Source organism: Pleurodeles waltl, chromosome 4_2 (genome assembly GCF_031143425.1).
Source record: "Pleurodeles waltl isolate 20211129_DDA chromosome 4_2, aPleWal1.hap1.20221129, whole genome shotgun sequence".
Lineage (NCBI taxonomy): Eukaryota > Metazoa > Chordata > Amphibia > Caudata > Salamandridae > Pleurodeles > Pleurodeles waltl.
Window position 1 is genome coordinate 739758811 of NC_090443.1, and position 17482 is coordinate 739776292.

At 50.1% G+C, this 17482-nt stretch overlaps 1 protein-coding gene across 7 annotated transcripts in view; it reads left to right on the forward strand.

Moving 5' to 3' along the window:
- The window catches only part of MTF2 (metal response element binding transcription factor 2), a 411648-nt gene that overhangs the window by 211169 nt on the left and 182997 nt on the right, over positions 1-17482 (forward strand). The window lies entirely within an intron of this gene.

Here is a 17482-nt window from a genome sequence, read left to right on the forward strand (position 1 = left end):
TTGGAGCAGGAAGGACAAAAAAGTTTGATTAGAATTCTTGAATTATTCTTAACCACTGGTAATTGCTTGAGACGCCTTCCAGTCCATTGTTTGTTTGACCCACTGTGCTACTGTAAACCTAAATCAGTTATATGCAAATTGTACTTGGTCCTACTCCACTAGGAACACTCCAGGCCGAGCTGAAAGGGCAGGTCTTTTCTAGATGGGAAAACAAGCAACCCCAAACAGAGTTCAACCTTGTTGGGCCTCCTTAGTGTGGTGCACCTTGAGCTGTACAGCATAGTGGAAATGGAACCTATGTCTGTGCATAAACGTCCTACTTTGGGTCACTCATTAGAAATACAAAGTGATATGTGGAATACTTGAATTAATCCCATCCTTTTTTTAATCTCTTGAGCTCTGCATAGTAGTGCATTTTCCCAGTATGCTATCCCTGATAAATGGGACTGGTCCTACTTCAGTAGAAACTGTCTAGTCCCGAACTGCCAGGCCAGGACCTCTCTATTTTTTTTAATCCATCTTTGTTGGAGTTTCAGTAAAATAATGCAGTGATTACAGGAACAGGTTCAGTGATGATTTCAACAATAGGTCAGGAGCATGGCAATGAGCCCTGTGGGTGTTACTCCACTCCTATGCACATTAAGTAGTACCTATGACAAGGATACAACAACTGCTAGACCCTGCATAGCTACTAACACAAGTGAACATATATGAAGGAGTTTGCCACACATTACACCCACAGGATGCTGTCCGGGGAGTTGTTGGCCTCAATGGAATTCTGTAGTTGTGCATTGATTGCTTTCTCCATCACTTTGGCAGGATATAGGGTAGCAGTGAGATGGGCCAGACATTCTTTAGTTCTGATGGGTCAGCCGAAGGTATCATCAGGAGAGGGTGTATTTCGGCATGTTTCCAGTCCTCAGGGAAGGTGCAAGTGTTGATGGATCAGTTGATTGTGTTACAGAGCTCGGGGCAATGTATGCGCTGGCTCTGATGTATATGTGGTGCGGACAGGGGTCTGAGGGGGCTCAGGAGTAGGTGTTGTATATGATGTTGACTGTTTCCTCTGTGGTGAGCGTGAACAAGCTGTGGATGCCTGGGTGGGTTCTTGGGGGGTGGGTCGGTCACAGGTTCTGGTGCCAGGATTTTCCGAGAGGAAGCTGTTGTAGATGTCCTGGATCTTGTGGTGGAAAAAGGAGGCAAGTTTGCAGCAAAGGTCCTGAGACAGGGGGATGCTGGTGGCTTCTAAGGGGGAGGATATGTGAACTCATTGATGACTGTAAAGAAATGGCTCCCTGTTGCAGTTACCCCCCACTTTTTGCCTGATACTGATGCTGACTTGACTGAGAAGTGTGCTGGGACCCTGCTAACCAGGCCCCAGCACCAGTGTTCTTTCACCTAAAATGTACCATTGATTCCACAATTGGCACACCCTGGCATCCAGATAAGTCCCTTGTAACTGGTACCTCTGGTACCAAGGGCCCTGATGCCAGGGAAGGTCTCTAAGGGCTGCAGCATGTATTATGCCACCCTAGAGACCCCTCACTCAGCACAGACAAACTGCTTACCAGATTGTGTGTGCTAGTGAGAACAAAATGAGTAAGTCGACATGGCACTCCCCTCAGGGTGCCATGCCAGCCTCTCACTGCCTATGCAGTATAGGTAAGACACCCCTCTAGCAGGCCTTACAGCCCTAAGGCAGGGTGCACTATACCATAGGTGAGGGTACCAGTGCATGAGCACTGTGCCCCTACAGTGTCTAAGCAAAACCTTAGACATTGTAAGTGCAGGGTAGCCATAAGAGTATATGGTCTGGGAGTCTGTTTTACACGAACTCCACAGCACCATAATGGCTACACTGAAAACTGGGAAGTTTGGTATCAAACTTCTCAGCACAATAAATGCACACTGATGCCAGTGTACATTGTATTGTAAAATGCACCACAGAGGGCACCTTAGAGGTGCCCCCTGAAACCTAACCGACTATCTGTGTAGGCTGACTGGTTCCAGCAGCCTGCCACACTAGAGACATGTTGCTGGCCCCATGGGGAGAGTGCCTTTGTCACTCTGAGGCCAGTAACAAAGCCTGCACTGGGTGGAGATGCTAACACCTCCCCCAGGCAGGAGCTGTAACACCTGGCGGTGAGCCTCAAAGGCTCACCCCTTTGTCACAGCACCGCAGGACACTCCAGCTTAGTGGAGTTGCCCGCCCCCTCCGGCCACGGCCCCCACTTTTGGCGGCAAGGCTGGAGGAAACAAAGAAAACAACAAGGAGGAGTCACTGGCCAGTCAGGACAGCCCCTAAGGTGTCCTGAGCTGAAGTGACTCTAACTTTTAGAAATCCTCCATCTTGCAGATGGAGGATTCCCCCAATAGGATTAGGGATGTGACCCCCTCCCCTTGGGAGGAGGCACAAAGAGGGGTGTACTCACCCTCAGGGCTAGTAGCCATTGGCTACTAACCCCCCAGTCCTAAACACGCCCTTAAATTTAGTATTTAAGGGCTCCCCTGAACCTAGAAAAACAGATTCCTGCAACTACAAGAAGAAGGACTGCTGAGCTGAAAAACCCCTGCAGAGGAAGAACAGAAGACACCAACTGCCTTGGCCCCAGACTTACCGGCCTGTCTCCTGCCTTCCAAAGAACCCTGCTCCAGCGACGCTTTCCAAGGGACCAGCGACCTCTGAATCCTCTGAGGACTGCCCTGCTTCGAAAAAGACAAGAAACTCCCGAGGACAGCGGCACTGCTCCAAAAGAACTGCAACTTTGTTACAAGGAGCAGATTTAAAGACCCCTGCAACTCCCCGCAAGAAGCGTGAGACTTGCAACACTGCACCCGGCGACCCCGACTCGACTGGTGGAGAACAACCAACTCAGGGAGGACCCTCCGGCGACTCTACAACTGTGAGTAACCAAAGTTGTCCCCCCTGGGCCCCCACAGCGACGCCTGCAGAGGGAATCCCCAGGCTCCCCCTGACCGCGACTGTCTGAACTCCATTTCCCGACGGCTGGGAAAGACCCTGCACCCGCAGCCCCCAGCCCCTAAAGAAACGGAACTTCTGTGCAGGAGTGACCCCCAGGAGGCCCTCTCCCTTGCCCAGGTGGTGGCTACCCCGAGGAGCCCCCCCCTTGCCTGCCTGCATCGCTGAAGAGACCCCTTGGTCTCCCATTGAAAACTAAAGGAAACCCGACGCTTGTTTGCACACTGCACCCGGCCGCCCCCGCGCTGCTGAGGGTGTACTTTCTGTGTGGACTTGTGTCCCCCCCGGTGCCCTACAAAACTCCCCTGGTCTGCCCTCCGAAGACGCGGGTACTTACCTGCTGGCAGACTGGAACCAGGGCACCCCCTTCTCTCCATTATAGCCTATGCGTTTTGGGCACCTCTTTGACCTTTGCACCTGACCGGCCCTGAGCTGCTGGTGTGATAACTTTGGGGTTGCTCTGAACCCCCAACGGTGGGCTACCTTGGACCCAAACCTGAGACTTGTAAGTGATTTACTTACCTGACAAAAACTGACAAAAACTTACCTCCCCCAGGAACTGTGAAAATTGCACTGTGTCCACTTTTAAAACAGCTTATTGTGTTTTATGTAACAAGTATACATGCTAAAGTAATGATTCAAAGTTCCTAGAGTACTTACCTGCAATACCTTTCAAATGAGATATTACATGTAAAATTTGAACCTGTGGTTCTTAAAATAAACTAAGAAAATATATTTTTCTATAACAAAACCTATTGGCTGGATTTGTCTCTGAGTGTGTGTACCTCATTTATTGTCTATGTGTATGTACAACAAATGCTTAACACTACTCCTTGGATAAGCCTACTGCTCGACCACACTACCACAAAATAGAGCATTAGTATTATCTCTTTTTACCACTATTTTACCTCTAAGGGGAACCCTTGGACTCTGTGCATGCTATTCCTTACTTTGAAATAGCACATACAGAGCCAACTTCCTACAATGACTGAGAAGAGTTCCTTTGAGTTGGGTGCAGTGGAGTTGATGCGTCCCCGGAGTGCGTCCTTCCTTGCGTTCTTTATTTTTCGGCGGTGGGCGTTGGTTGCGACTCTGAATGAGGCGAGGTCTTCGCTGGATTGTCTGTTCCTCCATTTTTTCTCTATACGTCTGTGGGTACACTTTGATCTTGGAGTTTTGGTAGTGAACCAGCTGGCTTTCTTAGGTACTCGTTTGGCCGATGTCAGCCAGAGAGGGGCTAGAGTGTTGGCGCATTCAGTGATCCATGCATTGAGATTGGGCGCTGCTGTGTTGGCGTCGTCGAAGGGAGGGATTTTGTGAGCGATGAGGTAAGTTGCTCATTGGTGATTTTGTTCAATTTCCTGGGGGGGGTGGTCCTGGAAGTGCAGGTGCAGCTGCTTGGGGCAGTGATTGTGAAGTGTATGCAGCAGTGGTCAGTCCAGTCTGGGGTGGAGATGGTCTCGATGGTGATGCGGTTGCTTTAGGTGAAGATCGGGTCCAGTGTGTGTCATGTGATGTGTGTGGGTGTGGAGACCAGCTGTCTGAGGCTGCGAGTGGAGAGGTTGTTGAGTAGAGCGGTGGTGTTTGGGTTGGTGCGGTCCTCAAGGTGGAAATTCAGATCACCGAGCAGGAGGTAGTCGACTGACGCCATGGCCTTGGGGGATTGTGATGTGTACAACGTTGTCTATGAAAGCTGGGCAGGGGCTGGATGGCCTGTACAGCAGGGTTCCATAGCTGTAGGAGTTGTGGTTGGAGTCGAATAGGAAGTGAAGGTGTTCCATGGTGGTGCAGTGTTCTTCTGGGACGGCCTTGACACGTAGTGAGGACTTGTGTACGATGGCGAGTCCTCCACCCGGGCAGGAGGGCCAGTCCCTCCTTAGGATGCTGTAACCGTCGGGAATGGCGATGTCTGGACCCGAGGTGGTGTTGGTCCAGGTCTCGGTAAGGAAGGCGATGTCTGGTCGAGTGGTGTCGATCAGGTCCCAGAGTGCAATTGCGTGTTTGTGGAGGGAGTGGATGTTCAGGAGCAGCCGTTTGATGGGGTTGTAGAGGTTGTTGGTATTTTTGTGGGTGGAGAGTACCTTTGGCTTGTTGAGGCTGATGCTGAAGTTGCAGTTCCTATAGGTGAAAGGTCCGTGGGTGTCCTTGGGGGAGATGGTGCAGCAGTTGCTGAGACATCTGTTGTTGAGGCAGAGGAGGGTCTCAGAGTTGTAACGAAGGCAGTCCATGGGGTGGTTTAACAGAGATCCATGGTTCCTGTCGCTGGGCGCAGACTGGTGCGGACGGGCTTGCCTTTGGTGCGCCCAGCTGCCATTAAGAAGGGGATGGGGCGGAGGTGCGGTCAGCTGGGTGGCGGGAGGGTGGGAAAGGTGCTTCGCGGGGGGAGAGGTGCAGAGGAAAGAGGGGAGAAAGGATAGAGGAAAAATGAGGAATGATAGAGAAAAAGGCGGAAAAAGCAAGAGTGAAAGAGTGACAGAAAGAAAAATAAATACTTATTTGTGATGGCCACTAGACCACCAGGGATAAGGCGCAGGGACGAGCCTGCAGGTGGAGAAGGGCCTCGAACTGAGAGTCAAGAGACTCTTCGTTTGTCCCAGCAAAGGCAGAGGCAGATTGTAGGAAGTTGGCTCTGTATGTGCTATTTCAAAGTAAGGAATAGCATGCACAGAGTCCAAGGGTTCCCCTTAGAGGTAAAATAGTGGTAAAAAGAGATAATACTAATGCTCTATTTTGTGGTAGTGTGGTCGAGCAGTAGGCTTATCCAAGGAGTAGTGTTAAGCATTTGTTGTACATACACATAGACAATAAATGAGGTACACACACCCAGAGACAAATCCAGCCAATAGGTTTTGTTATAGAAAAATATCTTTTCTTAGTTTATTTTAAGAACCACAGGTTCAAATTTAACATGTAATATCTTGTTTGAAAGGTATTGCAGGTAAGTACATTAGGAACTTTGAATCATTTCAATTGCATGTATACTTTTCAAGTTATTCACAAATAGCTACTTTAAAAGTGGACACTTAGTGCAATTTTCACAGTTCCTGGGGGAGGTAAGTTTTTGTTAGTTTTACCAGGTAAGTAAGACACTTACAGGGTTCAGTTCTTGGTCCAAGGTAGCCCACCGTTGGGGGTTCAGAGCAACCCCAAAGTCACCACACCAGCAGCTCAGGGCCGGTCAGGTGCAGAGTTCAAAGTGGTGCCCAAAACGCATAGGCTAGAATGGAGAGAAGGGGGTGCCCCGGTTCCGGTCTGCTTGCAGGTAAGTACCCGCGTCTTCGGAGGGCAGACCAGGGGGGTTTTGTAGGGCACCGGGGGGGACACAAGCCCACACAGAAATTTCACCCTCAGCAGCGCGGGGGCGGCCGGGTGCAGTGTAGAAACAAGCGTCGGGTTTTCAATGTTAGTCTATGAGAGATCAAGGGATCTCTTCAGCGCTGCAGGCAGGCAAGGGGGGGCTTCCTCGGGGAAACCTCCACTTGGGCAAGGGAGAGGGACTCCTGGGGGTCACTTCTGCAGTGAAAGTCCGGTCCTTCAGGTCCTGGGTGCTGCGGGTGCAGGGTCTTTTCCAGGCGTCGGGACTTAGGTTTCAGAGAGTCGCGGTCAGGGGAAGCCTCGGGATTCCCTCTGCAGGCGGCGCTGTGGGGGCTCAGGGGGGACAGGTTTTGGTACTCACAGTCGTAGAGTAGTCCGGGGGTCCTCCCTGAGGTGTTGGTTCTCCACCAGCCGAGTCGGGGTCGCCGGGTGCAGTGTTGCAAGTCTCACGCTTCTTGCGGGGAGTTGCAGGGTTCTTTAAAGCTGCTTCTTGAAACAAAGTTGCAGTCTTTTTGGAGCAGGTCCGCTGTCCTCGGGAGTTTCTTGTCGTCGTCGAAGCAGGGCAGTCCTCAGAGGATTCAGAGGTCGCTGGTCCCTTTGGAAGGCGTCGCTGGAGCAGAGTTCTTTGGAAGGCAGGAGACAGGCCGGTGAGTTTCTGGAGCCAAGGCAGTTGTTGTCTTCTGGTCTTCCTCTGCAGGGGTTTTCAGCTGGGCAGTCCTTCTTCTTGTTGTTGCAGGAATCTAATTTTCTAGGGTTCAGGGTAGCCCTTAAATACTAAATTTAAGGGCGTGTTTAGGTCTGGGGGGTTAGTAGCCAATGGCTACTAGCCCTGAGGGTGGGTACACCCTCTTTGTGCCTCCTCCCAAGGGGAGGGGGACACAATCCTAACCCTATTGGGGGAATCCTCCATCTGCAAGATGGAGGATTTCTAAAAGTTAGTCACCTCAGCTCAGGACACCTTAGGGGCTGTCCTGACTGGCCAGTGACTCCTCCTTGTTGCTTTCTTTGTTCCCTCCAGCCTTGCCGCCAAAAGTGGGGGCCGTGGCCGGAGGGGGCGGGCAACTCCACTAAGCTGGAGTGCCCTGCTGGGCTGTGACAAAGGGGTGAGCCTTTGAGGCTCACCGCCAGGTGTCACCGCTCCTGCCTGGGGGAGGTGTTAGCATCTCCACCCAGTGCAGGCTTTGTTACTGGCCTCAGAGTGACAAAGGCACTCTCCCCATGGGGCCAGCAACATGTCTCTAGTGTGGCAGGCTGCTGGAACTAGTCAGCCTACACAGACAGTCGGTTAAGTTTCAGGGGGCACCTCTAAGGTGCCCTCTGGGGTGTATTTTGCAATAAAATGTACACTGGCATCAGTGTGCATTTATTGTGCTGAGAAGTTTGATACCAAACTTCCCAGTTTTCAGTGTAGCCATTATGGTGCTGTGGAGTTCGTGTTTGACAGACTCCCAGACCATATACTCTTATGGCTACCCTGCACTTACAATGTCTAAGGTTTTGCTTAGACACTGTAGGGGTACAGTGCTCATGCACTGGTACCCTCACCTATGGTATAGTGCACCCTGCCTTAGGGCTGTAAGGCCTGCTAGAGGGGTGACTGACCTATACTTGCATAGGCAGTGAGAGGCTGGCATGGCACCCTGAGGGGAGTGCCATGTCGACTTACTCGTTTTGTTCTCACTAGCACACACAAGCTGGCAAGCAGTGTGTCTGTGCTGAGTGAGAGGTCTCCAGGGTGGCATAAGACATGCTGCAGCCCTTAGAGACCTTCCTTGGCATCAGGGCCCTTGGTACTAGGAGTATCAGTTACAAGGGACTTAACTGGATGCCCGGGTCTGCCAATTGTGGATACAAAAGTACAGGTTAGGGAAAGAACACTGGTGCTGGGGCCTGGTTAGCAGGCCTCAGCACACTTTCAATTGTAAACATAGCATCAGCAAAGGCAAAAAGTCAGGGGGCAACCATGCCAAGGAGGCATTTCCTTACACAACCCCCCCCCCCCCCCAAACGAAAGAGGATGAGACTAACCTTTCCCAAGAGAGTCTTCATTTTCTAAGTGGAAGAACCTGTAAAGGCCATCTGCATTGGCATGGGCAGTCCCAGGTCTGTGTTCCACTATAAAGTCCATTCCCTGTAGGGAGATGGACCACCTCAACAGTTTAGGATTTTCACCTTTCATTTGCATCAGCCATTTGAGAGGTCTGTGGTCAGTTTGAACTAGGAAGTGAGTCCCAAAGAGGTATGGTCTCAGCTTCTTCAGGGACCAAACCACAGCAAAGGCCTCCCTCTCAATGGCACTCCAACGCTGCTCCCTGGGGAGTAACCTCCTGCTAATGAAAGCAACAGTCTGGTCAAGGCCATCATCATTTGTTTGGGACAAAACTGCCCCTATCCCATGTTCAGAGGCATCTGTCTGCACAATGAACTGCTTAGAATAATCTGGAGCTTTTAGAACTGGTGCTGAGCACATTGCTTGTTTCAGGGTGTCAAAGGCCTGTTGGCATTCCACAGTCCAGTTCACTTTCTTGGGCATTTTCTTGGAGGTGAGTTCAGTGAGGGCTGTCACAATGGATCCATATCCCTTCACAAACCTCCTGTAATACCCAGTCAAGCCAAGGAATGCCCTGACTTGAGTCTGGGTTTTTGGAGCCACCCAGTCCAGAATAGTCTGGATCTTGGGTTGGAGTGGCTGAACTTGGCCTCTACCTACAAGGTGGCCCAAGTAAACCACAGTTCCCTGCCCTATCTGGCATTTGGATGCCTTGATAGAGAGGCCTGCAGATTGCAGAGCTTTCAAAACCTTCTTCAGGTGGACCAGGTGATCCTGCCAGGTGGAGCTAAAGACCGCAATATCATCAAGATAAGCTGTGCTGAAGGACTCCAAGCCAGCAAGGACTTGATTCACCAACCTTTGGAAGGTGGCAGGGGCATTCTTTAAACCAAAGGGCATAACCGTAAACTGATAATGCCCATCAGGTGTGGAGAATGCTGTTTTCTCTTTTGCTCCAGGTGCCATTTTTATTTGCCAGTACCCTGCTGTCAAGTCAAAGGTACTTAGGAATTTGGCAGCACCTAATTTATCTATGAGCTCATCAGCTCTAGGAATTGGATGAGCATCTGTCTTGGTGACAGAATTGAGCCCTCTGTAATCCACACAAAACCTCATCTCTTTCTTTCCATCTTTGGTGTGAGGTTTGGGGACTAAGACCACTGGGCTAGCCCAGGGGCTGTCAGAGCGCTCAATTACTCCCAATTCCAGCATCTTGTGGACTTCCACCTTGATGCTTTCCTTAACATGGTCAGACTGTCTAAAGATTTTGTTTTTGACAGGCATGCTGTCTCCTGTGTCCACATCATGGGTACACAGGTGGGTCTGACCAGGGGTTAAGGAGAAGAGTTCAGGAAACTGTTGTAGGACTCTCCTACAATCGGCTTGCTGTTGGCCAGAGAGGGTGTCTGAATAGATCACTCCATCTACTGAGCCATCTTTTGGGTCTGATGACAGAAGATCAGGGAGAGGTTCACTCTCTGCCTCCTGATCCTCATCTGTTACCATCAACAGATTCACATCAGCCCTGTCATGGAAGAGCTTAAGGCGATTCACATGGATCACCCTCTTGGGGCTCCTGCTTGTGCCCAGGTCCACCAGGTAGGTGACCTGACTCTTCCTTTCTAGCACTGGGTAAGGGACACTCCATTTGTCCTGGAGTGCCCTGGGAGCCACAGGCTCCAGAACCCAGACTTTCTGCCCTGGTTGGAACTCAACCAGTGCAGCCTTTTGGTCATACCAAAACTTCTGGAGCTGTTGGCTGGCCTCAAGGTTTTTGGTTGCCTTTTCCATGTACTCTGCCATTCTAGAGCGAAGGCCAAGTACATAGTCCACTATGTCTTGTTTAGGCTCATGAAGAGGTCTCTCCCAGCCTTCTTTAACAAGAGCAAGTGGTCCCCTTACAGGGTGACCAAACAGAAGTTCAAAGGGTGAGAATCCTACTCCCTTCTGTGGCACCTCTCTGTAAGCAAAAAGCAGACATGGCAAGAGGACATCCCATCTCCTTTTGAGTTTTTCTGGGAGCCCCATGATCATGCCTTTTAATGTCTTGTTGAATCGCTCAACTAAGCCATTAGTTTGTGGATGGTATGGTGTAGTGAATTTGTAAGTCACTCCACACTCATTCCACATGTGTTTTAGGTATGCTGACATGAAGTTGGTACCTCTGTCAGACACCACCTCCTTAGGGAAACCCACTCTGGTAAAGATACCAATGAGGGCCTTGGCTACTGCAGGGGCAGTAGTCGACCTAAGGGGAATAGCTTCAGGATACCTAGTAGCATGATCCACTACTACTAGGATGTACATATTTCCTGAGGCTGTGGGAGGTTCTAGTGGACCAACTATGTCCACACCCACTCTTTCAAAGGGGACCCCCACCACTGGAAGTGGAATGAGGGGGGCCTTTGGGTGCCCACCTGTCTTACCACTGGATTGACAGGTGGGGCAGGAGAGGCAAAACTCCTTAACCTTCTGGGACATATTGGGCCAGTAGAAGTGGTTGACTAACCTCTCCCACGTCTTGGTTTGTCCCAAATGCCCAGCAAGGGGAATATCATGGGCTAAGGTCAGAATAAACTCTCTGAACGACTGAGGCACTACCACTCTCCTAGTGGCACCAGGTTTGGGGTCTCTGGCCTCAGTGTACAGGAGTCCATCTTCCCAATAGACCCTATGTGTTCCATTTTTCTTGCCCTTGGACTCTTCAGCAGCTTGCTGCCTAAGGCCTTCAAGAGAGGGACAGGTTTCTTGTCCCTTACACAGCTCCTCCCTTGAGGGTCCCCCTGGGCCTAAGAGCTCAACCTGATAAGGTTCAAGCTCCAAAGGCTCAGTTCCCTCAGAGGGCAGAACTTCTTCCTGAGAAGAGAGGTTCTCTTTTTCTGACTGTGTTGCAGTTTGTTTCCCAACTGACTTTCCTTTTCTCTTGGTAGGCTGGGCCAGTTTTCCAGACTCCAGCTCTACTTTTTCACCCTGTGCCTTGCATTGTGCTCTTGTTTTTACACACACCAGTTCAGGGATACCCAGCATGGCTGCATGGGTTTTTAGTTCTACCTCAGCCCATGCTGAGGACTCCAGGTCATTTCCAAGCAGACAGTCTACTGGGATGTTTGAGGAGACCACCACCTGTTTCAGGCCATTGACCCCTCCCCATTCTAAAGTTACCATTGCCATGGGATGTGCTTTAGTTTGATTGTCAGCATTGGTGACTGTATAAGTTTTTCCAGTCAGGTATTGGCCAGGGGAAACCAGTTTCTCTGTCACCATGGTGACACTGGCACCTGTATCCCTCAGGCCCTCTACACTTGTCCCATTAATAAAGAGCTGCTGCCTGTATTTTTGCATGTTAGGAGGCCAGGCAGCTAGTGTGGCTAAATCCACCCCACCCTCAGAGACTAGAGTAGCTTCAGTGTGGACCCTGATTTGCTCTGGGCACACTGTTGATCCCACTTGGAGACTAGCCATTCCAGTGTTACCTGGATTGGAGTTTGGAGTGGAATTTTTCTTGGGACAGGCCTTGTCTCCAGTTTGGTGTCCAGACTGACTACAGTTTCGACACCAGGCCTTTTTGGGATCAAAGTTTTTACCCTTGTACCCAGGATTGTTTTGTGAAGAGGCTCTGGGCCCACCCTCCTGTGCAGGTTTTTGGGGGCCTTTAGAAGACTCTTGACTATTTTTATTTTTGGTTGTCTCACCACCTTTCCCCTGGGGAGGTTTTGTGACCCCTTTCTTTTGGTCACCCCCTGTGGAAGTTTTGGACACCCTTGTCTTGATCCAATGGTCAGCCCTCTTTCCCAATTCTTGGGGAGAAATTGGTCCTAGGTCTACCAGATGCTGATGCAGTTTATCATTGAAACAATTACTTAACAGGTGTTCTTTCACAAATAAATTGTACAGCCCATCATAATTACTTACACCACTGCCTTGAATCCAACCATCTAGTGTTTTTACTGAGTAGTCTACAAAGTCAACCCAGGTCTGGCTCGAGGATTTTTGAGCCCCCCTGAATCTAATCCTATACTCCTCAGTGGAGAATCCAACGCCCTCAATCAGGGTACCCTTCATGAGGTCATAAGATTCTGCATCTTGTCCAGAGAGTGTGAGGAGTCTATCCCTACACTTTCCTGTGAACATTTCCCAAAGGAGAGCACCCCAGTGAGATCTGTTCACTTTTCTGGTTACACAAGCCCTCTCAAAAGCTGTGAACCATTTGGTGATGTCATCACCATCTTCATATTTAGTTACAATCCCTTTAGGGATTTTCAACATGTCAGGAGAATCTCTGACCCTATTTATGTTGCTGCCACCATTGATGGGTCCTAGGCCCATCTCTTGTCTTTCCCTCTCTATGGCTAGGATCTGTCTTTCCAAAGCCAATCTTTTGGCCATCCTGGCTAACTGGATGTCCTCTTCACTGGAGTTATCCTCAGTGATTTCAGAGGTGTTGGTCTCTCCTGTGAGGGAACCAGCATCTCTGACTATTATTTTTGGAGTCAGGGTTTGAGAGACCCTGTTCTCCCTAGATAGGACTGGTAGGGGGGAATTTTCCTCCAAGTCACTATCCTCTTCCTCTGAGTTGCCACCCTCAGAGGGGTTGGCCTTTTCAAACTCTGCCAAAAGCTCCTGGAGCTGTATTTTGGTAGGTTTGGGGCCCATTGTTATTTTCTTTATTTTACAGAGTGACCTTAGCTCCCTCATCTTAAGATGGAGGTAAGGTGTGGTGTCGAGTTCCACCACAGTCACATCTGTGCTAGACATTTTGCTTCTAAAAGTTGGAATACTTTTTAAGAATCTACAACTGGTTCTAGAATCTAATTCAAACTTTTACAAACTTTTAAACTCTAAAAGAAATGCTAAACAGGATCTAACGCAAGGCCCTAGCAGGTCTTTTCAGAATTTAGAAAACTTTTCAAATTGCAAAAATCAATTTCTAATGACAATTTTGGAATTTGTCGTGTGATCAGGTATTGGCTGAGTAGTCCAGCAAATGCAAAGTCTTGTACCCCACCGCTGATCCACCAATGTAGGAAGTTGGCTCTGTATGTGCTATTTCAAAGTAAGGAATAGCATGCACAGAGTCCAAGGGTTCCCCTTAGAGGTAAAATAGTGGTAAAAAGAGATGATACTAATGCTCTATTTTGTGGTAGTGTGGTCGAGCAGTAGGCTTATCCAAGGAGTAGTGTTAAGCATTTGTTGTACATACACATAGACAATAAATGAGGTACACACACCCAGAGACAAATCCAGCCAATAGGTTTGGTTATAGAAAAATATATTTTCTTAGTTTATTTTAAGAACCACAGGTTCAAATTTAACATGTAATATCTTGTTTGAAAGGTATTGCAGGTAAGTACATTAGGAACTCTGAATCATTTCAATTGCATGTATACTTTTCAAGTTATTCACAAATAGCTACTTTAAAAGTGGACACTTAGTGCAATTTTCACAGTTCCTGGGGGAGGTAAGTTTTTGTTAGTTTTACCAGGTAAGTAAGACACTTACAGGGTTCAGTTCTTGGTCCAAGGTAGCCCACCGTTGGGGGTTCAGAGCAACCCCAAAGTCACCACACCAGCAGCTCAGGGCCGGTCAGGTGCAGAGTTCAAAGTGGTGCCCAAAACGCATAGGCTAGAATGGAGAGAAGGGGGTGCCCCGGTTCCGGTCTGCTTGCAGGTAAGTACCCGCGTCTTCGGAGGGCAGACCAGGGGGGTTTTGTAGGGCACCGGGGGGGACACAAGCCCACACTGAAATTTCACCCTCAGCAGCGCGGGGGCAGCCGGGTGCAGTGTAGAAACAAGCGTCGGGTTTTCAATGTTAGTCTATGAGAGATCAAGGGATCTCTTCAGCGCTGCAGGCAGGCAAGGGGGGGCTTCCTCGGGGAAACCTCCACTTGGGCAAGGGAGAGGGACTCCTGGGGGTCACTTCTGCAGTGAAAGTCCGGTCCTTCAGGTCCTGGGGGCTGCGGGTGCAGGGTCTTTTCCAGGCGTCGGGACTTAGGTTTCAGAGAGTCGCGGTCAGGGGAAGCCTCGGGATTCCCTCTGCAGGCGGCGCTGTGGGGGCTCAGGGGGGACAGGTTTTGGTACTCAGTCGTAGAGTAGTCCGGGGGTCCTCCCTGAGGTGTTGGTTCTCCACCAGCCGAGTCGGGGTCGCCGGGTGCAGTGTTGCAAGTCTCACGCTTCTTGCGGGGAGTTGCAGGGTTCTTTAAAGCTGCTTCTTGAAACAAAGTTGCAGTCTTTTTGGAGCAGGTCCGCTGTCCTCGGGAGTTTCTTGTCGTCGTCGAAGCAGGGCAGTCCTCAGAGGATTCAGAGGTCGCTGGTCCCTTTGGAAGGCGTCGCTGGAGCAGAGTTCTTTGGAAGGCAGGAGACAGGCCGGTGAGTTTCTGGAGCCAAGGCAGTTGTTGTCTTCTGGTCTTCCTCTGCAGGGGTTTTCAGCTGGGCAGTCCTTCTTCTTGTTGTTGCAGGAATCTAATTTTCTAGGGTTCAGGGTAGCCCTTAAATACTAAATTTAAGGGCGTGTTTAGGTCTGGGGGGTTAGTAGCCAATGGCTACTAGCCCTGAGGGTGGGTACACCCTCTTTGTGCCTCCTCCCAAGGGGAGGGGGACACAATCCTAACCCTATTGGGGGAATCCTCCATCTGCAAGATGGAGGATTTCTAAAAGTTAGAGTCACCTCAGCTCAGGACACCTTAGGGGCTGTCCTGACTGGCCAGTGACTCCTTGTTGCTTTCTTTGTTCCCTCCAGCCTTGCCGCCAAAAGTGGGGGCCGTGGCCGGAGGGGGCGGGCAACTCCACTAAGCTGGAGTGCCCTGCTGGGCTGTGACAAAGGGGTGAGCCTTTGAGGCTCACCGCCAGGTGTCACCGCTCCTGCCTGGGGGAGGTGTTAGCATCTCCACCCAGTGCAGGCTTTGTTACTGGCCTCAGAGTGACAAAGGCACTCTCCCCATGGGGCCAGCAACATGTCTCTAGTGTGGCAGGCTGCTGGAACTAGTCAGCCTACACAGACAGTCGGTTAAGTTTCAGGGGGCACCTCTAAGGTGCCCTCTGGGGTGTATTTTGCAATAAAATGTACACTGGCATCAGTGTGCATTTATTGTGCTGAGAAGTTTGATACCAAACTTCCCAGTTTTCAGTGTAGCCATTACGGTGCTGTGGAGTTCGTGTTTGACAGACTCCCAGACCATATACTCTTATGGCTACCCTGCACTTACAATGTCTAAGGTTTTGCTTAGACACTGTAGGGGTACAGTGCTCATGCACTGGTACCCTCACCTATGGTATAGTGCACCCTGCCTTAGGGCTGTAAGGCCTGCTAGAGGGGTGACTGACCTATACTTGCATAGGCAGTGAGAGGCTGGCATGGCACCCTGAGGGGAGTGCCATGTCGACTTACTCGTTTTGTTCTCACTAGCACACACAAGCTGGCAAGCAGTGTGTCTGTGCTGAGTGAGAGGTCTCCAGGGTGGCATAAGACATGCTGCAGCCCTTAGAGACCTTCCTTGGCATCAGGGCCCTTGGTACTAGGAGTACCAGTTACAAGGGACTTATCTGGATGCCAGGGTCTGCCAATTGTGGATACAAAAGTACAGGTTAGGGAAAGAACACTGGTGCTGGGGCCTGGTTAGCAGGCCTCAGCACACTTTCAATTGTAAACATAGCATCAGCAAAGGCAAAAAGTCAGGGGGCAACCATGCCAAGGAGGCATTTCCTTACACAGATTAAGCCAGAGGAGCTGTTGAGGGCAACAGATGCTGACCAGGACATCAGTGCAGGTGATCAAATGGCGGCCTTTTCCCAGCGGGTGCAGAGCACATGTAAATGGATGGGGATCTGGCTCATAGTCCACTATATCCCAGTCTACCTAGCAAGCCTGTCAGTCTGTGATAGGTGAGGAAATGGCCCACAAGGAGGCCTCTGTGTCCAGCACCGGTTCAAACACTATATGAGCCCCATCATGAACAAGCATTTGCAATGCAACGCATCTCGCATTTCTCTGAGTTAGAGCTATTAGCAGTTGTAAACTCCCATGCAGACTTTTCTTCCCTCATTAAATGGAAAAAAAGAGCGTGATCGCACTGTTACAGTTGACTCGTAGTGAAACCTATTGGCAAAAGTGCAATTATGTATGTAACAGGCAAAAGTGCAATTAACTATGTGACAGGGTCAGTGTCATGCAAAGCGCTCAACTTTTGCCCAGCGGGATCGTGCTGCGGAAAAAAAAGAAAAAGTAGTCCACAAACCGGACCGAAAACAGCAAGCATCGTATGTTTTCAGTACTTGGTTGCTGCACTCGAGGAGGGCTAACCACTGGAAAAGGCATAATGTAAGCATGCCTTGTACTAATGAAAGCAAGCAGGTTTTAAAAGGCAATGCCATGAACCAATGAAAAACACTGATGTGGCATGGACGGGGCTCTGACCCCTTTTCTAACTACTACAGCGTCTCGCAAGCGATACACATGCGCAAGTGCATGCTAGTGCAGGCTCGACCCTAAAAAGGTCCTGTGCCTTCCCACTGTTCCACACCCTTTTGGTCAACCTGTTCCCACATGGCCTTTCAGGAATGCAGTCTAATCTCGGAGTGTGCTGGGGCATGTCTGGCATGAGGAACAGGGCTCTGCTAAAGTTACAAAGGGCCACTCGCAACAGTCCATTTGCAGACGAGGGTAGCACCGCACCAGGTAAAAAAGGCCTCTTGTACTATCTGGTGTGTTTTTTCCCCTGGGGTGCGATCCAGTTCATCTGTGTCGCACTGTGAGCCAGCGGGTGGTCCATTGCAGCTGCTCTGCCTGATAGTACTGTTCAAAATACTGGGGCCTAGGGCCCCCTCGCTCCATCTGGAGCTGTAATTTAGAGAGTGTCAATCGCTGTGTACCCATGTTCCAAGTGAGACCACCCAACATGGCATGTAACGCGAGGAAAGTGCTATGTGGCACGATTACTGGCAACCAGGATAAGTATCCTGGGATTATTACCATTTTCGAAAGCACCAACCTGCCTTGCACCAATAGAGGGAGGAAGCAGCCAGAAGGCAATCCGACGGCAGAGGGAAGACAGTGGTTTTGTGACGTTCCTATTGATGAGGTCTTGTGGTGTAAGGTATAGTACATATTGAAGTCCAAATATCGGAACATGTGGACCTTTCATT